Source organism: Aotus nancymaae, unplaced genomic scaffold, assembly GCF_030222135.1.
Source record: "Aotus nancymaae isolate 86718 unplaced genomic scaffold, 86718_ANA_hifiasm-v0.15.2.pri h1tg000006l, whole genome shotgun sequence".
Classification (NCBI taxonomy): Eukaryota; Metazoa; Chordata; class Mammalia; order Primates; family Aotidae; genus Aotus; species Aotus nancymaae.
This window is the reverse complement of record NW_026988417.1, coordinates 76,390,479-76,398,658: the sequence shown is the minus strand read 5'-3', so window position 1 is coordinate 76,398,658 and position 8,180 is coordinate 76,390,479. Positions and strand designations below refer to the sequence as shown.

Genomic DNA, 8,180 nt, shown 5'->3' with positions numbered 1-8,180 from the left:
GTCTCTACTAAAAAAAATACAAAAAATTGGCTGGGCACGGTGGCACGTGCCTGTAATCCCAGCTACTCAGGAGGCTGAGGCAGGAGAATTGCCTGAACCCAGGAGGCGGAGGTTGCGGTGAGCCGAGATCGTGCCATTGCACTCCAGCCTGGGTAACAAGAGCGAAACTCCATCTCAAAAAAAAAGAAATATAATGTAATATAATATGATAATCAAAATATACACAAACACCTAGATACATTAATACACACAAGAATAGATAAAAACCTGAAATAAATGCCAAATCATTCACAGTAATATCTTTGGCTGGAAGGATTATGGAAACTTTCTCTTATCTCATTATTTAAATATATAACATACTTTTTATCTGTTTGGAACAGTAGTATTTTGCTCTGTCGCCCAGGCTGAAGTGCAGTGGTGCCATCATAATGCACTGTAACATTGAATTCCTGGGCTCAAGTGATTTTCCTGCCCCAGCCTCTCTAGTAGCTGGGATTACAGGTGTGAGCCACCTCACCCAGAGGAGGTGCTTTTTTGTGTTTAACCCAAGCCAGTCATTTATTCATTATTTAAACTAGTGTAAATTATTAACTGAAGCTATAGAAATTAATTTTCTACCAGAAACAACCTTACACCTAGAGTTGTCCATACAAGCTCAGATCAAACTAATGCCTCTTGGAATTCCCTGTTAAGAATGCCTTCTCAGGTTTAGTTGAACTAACACTGCTGAAACTTTTACTTTGCTCTTGGAATTTATTTTAAGGAGGACTCTGTTGGAATTCAAATTAGCTTCTTAAGCCTGTCTGCAATATTTTTTTTTTTTTAATATGGAACGCTTCATGAATTTGCGTGTCATCCTTGTGCAGGGGCCATGCTAATCTTCTCTGTATCGTTCCAATTTTAGTATATGTGCTGCCGAAGCAAGCACTGCAATAATTCTTAAAGCATGAGTCAGCACCGCTGTTTCTACAGTTACTTTATATCCTTTGCCAGAGTTCCACTGTTTTTACATTTGTGAATGTGCAAGGGTATTTTTTAAAACCAATGATTCTTATCCAAGCTACGTCATTTAAGTCATTTTTACTAAATCACCATGGATTTTTCAAAGCAGCCTATTTTAACACATTATAACAGATTAGGCCTTATTAACTACTTTTACATAATAATAATCTCCGCAGTCTCCATCAAAGGCCTTTTCCTTCATAACTACTATTACAGTGCCCCCTGCAGGTCACGAGGTAGAGGTGCATCCTGAGCGGGCATATTTCTTTAGGATGTTCGTAATTTTCCTTATGCCTCTTTAATAGATGGAATGAAATAGAATGAAATAATAACAAATTGAAATTTCCCTGGGACATCAGATAAATTTATTTCTGTGTCTATAATCTTAGAGTTATATCAAGTTTAATCAAAGACTTTTTTTTTTTTTTTGAGATCGAGTCTTGCACTGTCGCCCAGGCTGTAGTGCAGTGTCACAATCTTGGCTCACTGCAATCTCCGCCTCCTGGGTTCAAGCAGTTCTTCTGCTTCAGCCTCCCAAGTAGCTGGGACTACAGACGTGCACCACCACACCAAGCTAATATTTTTTAGTAGAGACAGGGTTTCACTATGTTGGTCAGGATGGTCTCAATCTCCTGACCTCGTGATCTGCCCACCTCGGCCTCCCAAAGTGCTGGGATTACAGGCCTGAGCCGCTGCGCCCGACCTAAAGTTTTTTCGATTTTTAAATTATTATTATTATTACTATTTTTGAGATGGAGTCTCGCTTTGTTGCCAGGCTGAAGTGCGGTGGCACGATCCCAGCTCACTGCAGCCTCTGCCTCCCGGGTTCCTCCCAGATTCAAGCAATTCTCCTCCCTCAGCTTCCAGAGTAGCTGGGACTACAGGTGCATGCCACCATGCCCAGCTAATATTCTGTATTTCTTAGTAGAGATGGGGTTTCACCATGTTGGCCAAGATAGCCTTGATCTCTTGACTTTGTGATCTGCCCGCCTTGGCCTCCCAAAGTGCTGGGATTACAGGTGTGAGCCACCACGCCTGGCCAGATTTTTAAAACTCTCATTACTTTTTCAATATACAAAAATATTACAAAGAAAACAAAATGTGTTTATGATAGTATTTCCCAGATAACAGCCTTAAAAAATAATATTTATCTAGGTGCAGTGGCTCACACCTGTAATCCCAGCCTTTTGGGAGGCTGAGGTGGGAAGACTGCTTGAGCTCAGGAGATCAGCCTGGGCCACATAGTGAGACCACCCCCGCCATCTCAACAAAACATCAAAAAATAAACCAGGGATGGTGGCATGCACCTGTTCCAGATACTCAGGAGGCTGAGGCAGGAGAATTGCTTGACCCTGGGAGGTGGAAGCTGCAGTGAGCCATGATCATATAACTATACTCCAGGGTGGGCAACAGGATTGAGACTCTGTCTTAAAAAAAAAAATTATATTTGTTTGCCATTAGAAATAAATCATTTCTATAATTAAAAAATAAAATTCATCATATTATATTTTGAGTATGTTTGTATTTGAAGGTTTTTTGTTGTTGTTGGTTGTTTTAAGGGAGATGCCCACTCGTTGGTCCCCCTGGGGGCTCAGGCAGTGGACCTTGAACGTTTTTTTAATTGGAAGAGTTTTGAAAATGTGATATTTATGGCTCTGAAAGTCCTTCATAGGTCATGTGAAAAAGCAAGCACTCTGTTTCACTTTGGATGGTCTGAAAAGCAGACTGAAAGACAGGAGTCCACGTGCAAGAGAGAGACCTACTGGGGAAGTGTCTGTGAAGGATAAAGGGAAGACAGCAGGAATAAGCAAGGAGAGGCTGCAGAAAGCCATGCTTGTCTGACACCCGGGGAAAGGAGAAAGGGAAGGATAGGCGTCTCAGACTTCAGTGCAAGCTAACATAATCTTAGCCAAGCTGATGGAGACTCCTTGAGCCAAAGTCCCATTACAGGAATCCTGCATCTTGTAAGAATGGCCTAAGTTAATAGCCCCCTATGCTCACTGACGCTATGGCAAAGAAGGTTAGAGGGCAGCAATGTTGATAGAAGCTGGCTTTCAGCCAACTGTGGTTCCCCCAGCAGGTTCAACCAGTGTGGTGCATGTTCATGGCCATCAAATGCTCCATTCATTTTGAAGAAACTGTATAATTAATAATATGCTGTGAAGATAACACATATTTCCCTTTATGATACTCATTTATTTGTAAGAATATTTGTTTAAAAATTGATCTGTTGTGAGTTAAATCATTGCTTAAAAATCATATCCTTGGTGGGATGCAGTGGCTCACATCTGTAATCCCAGCACTTTGGGAGACCAAGGCGGGCGGATCACGAGGTCAAGAGATCAAGACCATCCTGGCCAACATGGTGAAACCCCGTCTCTACTACACATACAAAAATTAGCTGGACATGGTGGCATGCGCCTGTAGTCCCAGCTACTCAGGAGGCTGAGGCAAGAGAATCGCTTGAACCCAGGAGGCAGAGGTTGCAATGAGCCGAGATTGTGCCACTGCACTCCAGCCTGGTGACAGAGCAAGACTCCGTCTCAAAAAAAAAAAAAAAAAAAATCATATTCTTACCCTTTTCATAAGAAAATAGCCAATATCTAAAAATGCAATAGAAAAGTAAAAGATACAGTTTTTTCTTTCTTTTTGTTTTTTTTTTTTGAGATGGAGTCTTGCTCTGTCACCAGGCTGGAGTGCAGTGGCACAATCTCGGCTCATTGCAACCTCTGCCTCCTGGGTTCAAGCGATTCTCCTGCCTCAGCCTCCAAGTAGCTGGGACTACAGGCACATGCCACCACACCTGGCTAATTTTTTGTATTTTAGTAGAGACAGGGGTTTCACCATGTTGGTCAGGATGGTCTCAATCTCCTGACCTCATGATCTGCCCACCTCGGCCTCCCAAAGTGCTGAGATTACAGGCATGAACCACCGAGCCTGGCAAAGATACAGTTTTTTCTTGAAATTACTGAGGTTCTATTAACCCTCCTATTTAAAATAGAATACCACAAACTTAATAGAGATTAATATTATTGGATCCCAAATTAAGCAAGCAAGCACATCCTTCTGAAGCAATCAATCCTATAATTAACATGATTGTAATACAACAGCTAAAATGTTTCTCATTTTCTTTTTTTTTTTTGAGACGGAGTTTCGCTCTTGTTACCCAGGCTGGAGTGCAATGGCGCGATCTCGGCTCACCGCAACCTCCGCCTCCTGGGTTCAGGCAATTCTCCTGCCTCAGCCTCCTGAGTAGCTGGGATTACAGGCACGCGCCACCATGCCCAGCTAATTTTTTGTATTTTTAGTAGAGACGGGGTTTCACCATGTTGACCAGGATGGTCTCAATCTCTTGACCTCGTGATCCACCCGCCTCGGCCTCCCAAAGTGCTGGGATTACAGGCGTGAGCCACCGCGCCTGGCCCTCATTTTCATAGTTATTCTTTCTAAATCTTTTTTTAAGAGACAAGGTCTCACTCTGTCTCCCAGGCTGAGGTGGCACAATCAAAGTTCATTGCAGCTTCAAGCTCCTGGACTTGAGCAATCCTCATGCCTCAGTCTCCCCAGTAGCTGGCACTACAGGTGTGCACCATCACACTTGGCTAATTGTTTGTTTGCTTTTTTTTTTTTTGAAACCAGGTCTGTCCCAGGCTGGCATAAAGTGGCATGATCTCAGCTCACTGTGACCTCCACCTCTCGGGCTCAAGTGATCTTCCCACCTCGGCCTCCTAAAGTGCTGGGATTACAGGTGTCAGCCACCATGCCTGGCTAACTAATTTTTTTAATTTTTTAATTTTTTTTTTTGACATGGAGTCTCCCTCTGTTGCCCAGGCTGGAGTGCAATGGCACAATCTTGCCTTACTGCAACCTTGGCCTCCTGGGTTCAAGTAATTCTGCCTTAGCTTCCTGAGTAGCTGGGATTACAGGTGCACTCCACCACATCTGGCTAATTTTGTATTTTAAGTAGAGTTGGGGTTTCACCATGTTGGCCAGGCTGGTCTCGAACTCCCAACCTCAGGTGATCCACCTTCCTTGGCCTCCCAAAATGCTGGGTTTACAGGCATGAGCCACTGCACCCGGCCTAATTTTTTTAAGTTTTTGAAGAGACAGAGTCTTGCTATGTCACCCAGGCTGGTCTCAAACTCCTGACCTCAAGCCATACTCTCTGCTCAGACTCCCAAAACACTGGAAGTACAGGCATAAGTGACCATGCCCAATCTATTTTTTTTGTTGTTTTTTTGAGACAAAGTCTCACTTTGTTGCCCAGGCTGGAGTGCAGTGGCACAATCTTGGCTCACTGCAACCTCCACCTCCTGGGTTCAAGCAATTCTCCTATCTCAGCCTCCCAAGTAGCTAGAATTACAGGCACACGCACACGCCACCACGCCTGGCTAGTTTTTGTAATTTTTTTTTTTTTTGGTAGCTGGTATGCAGCTATAGTTTTTTTTATTTTTAATAGAGATGGGGTTTCGCTATGTTGATCAGGCTGGTCTTGAACTCCTATCCTCAGGTGATCCACCCATCTCGGCCTCCCAAAGTGCTGAGATTACAGGCATGAGCCACTGTTCCTAGCCAGGTATTTCTTTATAGCAGTGCAAGAACGGACATACACTCTCCCATGAATCATTCTTGAGCATACAAAAACCAATAAATTCCTAAGGTTTTAGAAGCTCCATGCCAGGAACTCAGGACAAAGACTAAATTTTTATTTTCTTTTTTACTGTACTACAGACAAATCCTTTATCTTTGACCACTGATTCTTTATAGCAAAAGAATCGTAAGAGTTAAAAGACAGTGGCACATTTCTAAAACCCCATTCAGTCATTAATAATCTGTCCAGTCATCAGCCTATCATATGAAACTGCCTCCCGGGGTGTGGCCACACAGGCATCCATTTGATCTTTCCAGGTTTCAAAAGCAGAGTTCTTAGCAATATGTATCTTCATTATTTCAGCCATCTGATATAATTGAGCTAAGAGACAATATCATCCCTTGCTTTGAGTTTCTTTGGAGGTCTTAATGAATACTGGATTTCCCTCATTATATAATCCATTTATTTATTCCTTTACTCTACTATTTCTCTTTATTGCCACTCGTACCCCAGATTTTTTGGCTTTGGAAGGAATATTTGGTTCATCGACTGTGCTGCTCTGGATTGCAGGCAGTAAAACTAGTGATGGGGTTCAGGACACACTACTCCAAAATAATATAGCACCTGAGCATTTGAGAAAATAGCAAAAGCAAAGAGGTCATTTTCACCTTTCCCTCACTCCTTTTCCCCTGAAGCAGGCCATAAACCATTGAAAGAATACTCTGGCCATCTGCCCTGAGGCAGGCCATAAAATCTGGTGTCCTTCCCTGAAGTAGGTCATAAGACCCTCATTTGAGAGGCACCCTCCCCTTACACAGAGAAAAGGAACATCCTTACCTCTGAAGACACAAGGACACAGAGAAGAACCTGAACTAACAGTCCATGCTAAGTTCCCCTCACTTATTACCATTAGATCATACTCCCTTTGTATAATCATACTCCTGCATGACTGTCCACTCTTTATGAACCCTACAACAATTGTCTTCCACCCCTTCGTTTAAATTTCATTATCTACAGACTGCAAGAAGACTGAAAGTCAAACATCAAATCTAGACCCCAGAGGAACTTTGTCCCAAGCCATTGATTTCCGCTTGGGCTCATCCAACTTCCAAAAAGAATCCTTTGCAAGCAATCATCCATCTCTCAGGCCCATCCAAAGAATCATTTGTGGCCCTCAAAAGTACTTTCATTCCTCCATCTCCCTCTCCCCTATGAAAAAGTGTACATAAGCATCTGAACCTCATGGGGTTATTGGATAATCACTCTCCTGTGATTTTCTCCAGGGCATATTAATAAATTTGTATGCCAGCCAGGAGCGCTGGCCACATCTGTAATCCCAGCACTTTGGGAGGCCGAGGCCGACAGATCACCTGAGGTCAGGAGTTCGAGAGCAGCCTGCTCAACAAGGTGAAACCTCGTCTCTAATAAAAATACAAAAAATATTAGCCGGGCTTAGTGGCACGTGCCTGTAATCCCAGCTGCTCAGGAGGCTGAGGCAGAAGAACCGCTTGAACCCGGGAGGCGGAGGCTGCAGTGAGCGGAGATGCTTTCACTGCACTCCAGCCTGGGCAACAGAGTGAGACTAGGTCTCCAAAAAGTAAAAAATAAAAATAAATTTGTATGCCCTTTCCTTCTGTTCATCTTTTCTTTGGCTAGTTCACGCCAGTGAACCTTTAGAGGGCAGAGCTTTCCCTTCACTCCTACAAAATGAAGGCAAGAAACTTAATTGTAGGGAATAAATACATAAGCATTAATTATATATATATGTATTTTGTGTTACTCAGCCAAAGATGACTGCTGGACAACAAAACCCACAAATGGGCCACACTAATTCAGTAGTCTGATATTATGCTGACTTTCAGTCATTTAAAAACCATAGCTTTACGTGTGTCCACTCACCTTATCATTTACATTAAATGAATCAGCATACTATGATTATGCCCATCATGAAACTGTCAGAACATTACAAATCCATGTGTTCAAATTAGGCTGAAGTTTTCTAAAAGCAAGGTAACACACAGAGCCTGACTGGAGAGTTCTAGAAGAGACAACCCCAAATGGTTATTAGTATTCTAGACGTTTCAGTGAGTGAGGGGCACTAAAATGCAGTTTCAAAACTAAAAACCTATCCATCGTGGCATATCCATTGTGGTATCGTAACGTTGCTACGCAACTCTTTTATTTTTGTAACCATTGCTGGTCTTAAAATGACCCTGTCAATCGTGTTCATTTTGCTAGCTTTGCGTCTTTGTGACAGGTCGCTCAGCAGTCGCAGGCCACCAAAACGCAATTCGCGGCCCTGTGCAGTGGTGCCGGCACGGAGCTGCCTTCCGGGAGAAACCTCCAGCAGAAGCGAGGGAGGAGCCGAGCGCGCGGCTGGGGACCCGCCCGTGAGGCTGGGCGGCTGGGGACCAGCGGGCGGCTGGGGACCAGCCCGCGCCCGTCCTCAGCGCCCCCCTCGCCCCGCCCCTCCGCCGAGAGCACAGCGGCCCCTGCGCCGGCGCAGGCCCCGCCCTCTGGTCGGGCCCCGCCTCGCCGCCGCCACAGGATCCGGGACCCGCGCGCCCGGCTCTAGACCTCTAGTGCA

The 8,180-nt window shown here is 44.1% G+C and overlaps 1 non-coding gene across 1 annotated transcript; it reads right to left on the bottom strand.

Annotated features, from left to right (window-relative positions):
* Positions 1–821: 821 nt before the first annotated feature.
* Positions 822–928, bottom strand: LOC135271929 (U6 spliceosomal RNA). Its single transcript, XR_010340056.1, has one exon. It is a non-coding gene; the product is annotated as a U6 spliceosomal RNA (small nuclear RNA).
* Between the last annotated feature and the right edge of the window lie 7,252 nt (positions 929–8,180).